General features: G+C 39.6%; 1 protein-coding gene across 1 annotated transcript in view; it reads left to right on the top strand.

Moving 5' to 3' along the window:
• The window catches only part of LOC106878371 (aspartyl aminopeptidase), a 383,150-nt gene that overhangs the window by 207,419 nt on the left and 174,953 nt on the right, over positions 1-778 (top strand). The gene's annotated exons all lie outside the window — the stretch shown is intronic.

Below are 778 nucleotides of genomic sequence, written 5' to 3'. Positions count from 1 at the left end.
AATTACACAAAAATTAAAACGACACTGACATCTCATTTTAACAGATATATTTACCAAAATTACATAAAAATATCTTGAAATATTAAAGAGTAAATTTATTCAACAAAATCGCCATTTGGCTTCAACCATGACTTCCAGATGACTTTGGAATCTCCTGCAGCTCTTCTGGGCGGTCCCCTTGTTTAAATTGGTGAATGCTGCCATAATCCTTGCCTTCAGTTCATCTTTGGTGTTCCAAAGAGTTTTGTTGGTCTCTCACTCAACTGTGCCCCACACATAATAATCAAAGGGGTTGCAGTCTGGGGAGTTAGGTGGCTAGATGTTAAGGGTGATGTGGTGTGATAGCCATGACTGGATTCTCCTGCTTGTGTGGCATGGTCCAGAGTCCTGTTGCCAGCATCCACTCTCTTGACCCAGGGCAGCACTACCTCCTCCAGGCACTTGATGTAGGCCTCCGTGTTGAGTCTGAGGCTGTGTGGGAAGATGAATGGAGGCATAACATTGCCATCACTAGTAATCACTCCAAATGCCATGATGTTGACTGGATGTTTGACTTTTATCACTCTTGGTACATGTCCTCAGATTGCACTGTCCTCAGATTGCACTGTCCTCAGATTGCACTGTCCTCAGATTGTCAAAGTAAAATGTAAAGCTTTGTATAAGCTTTGTTGTGTTAAGTACTGGTTGTCACAAAAGTATTAAAATACATATATACATTCTTTGATAATAATAAGAAAATGTTAAAAACAGTTTACAAGAAAGTATTTAAGAAAGTATT

This window comes from Octopus bimaculoides, chromosome 17, assembly GCF_001194135.2.
Source record: "Octopus bimaculoides isolate UCB-OBI-ISO-001 chromosome 17, ASM119413v2, whole genome shotgun sequence".
In the NCBI taxonomy this organism is placed as follows: domain Eukaryota; kingdom Metazoa; phylum Mollusca; class Cephalopoda; order Octopoda; family Octopodidae; genus Octopus; species Octopus bimaculoides.
This window is presented reverse-complemented; position numbering and strand designations above follow the sequence as displayed.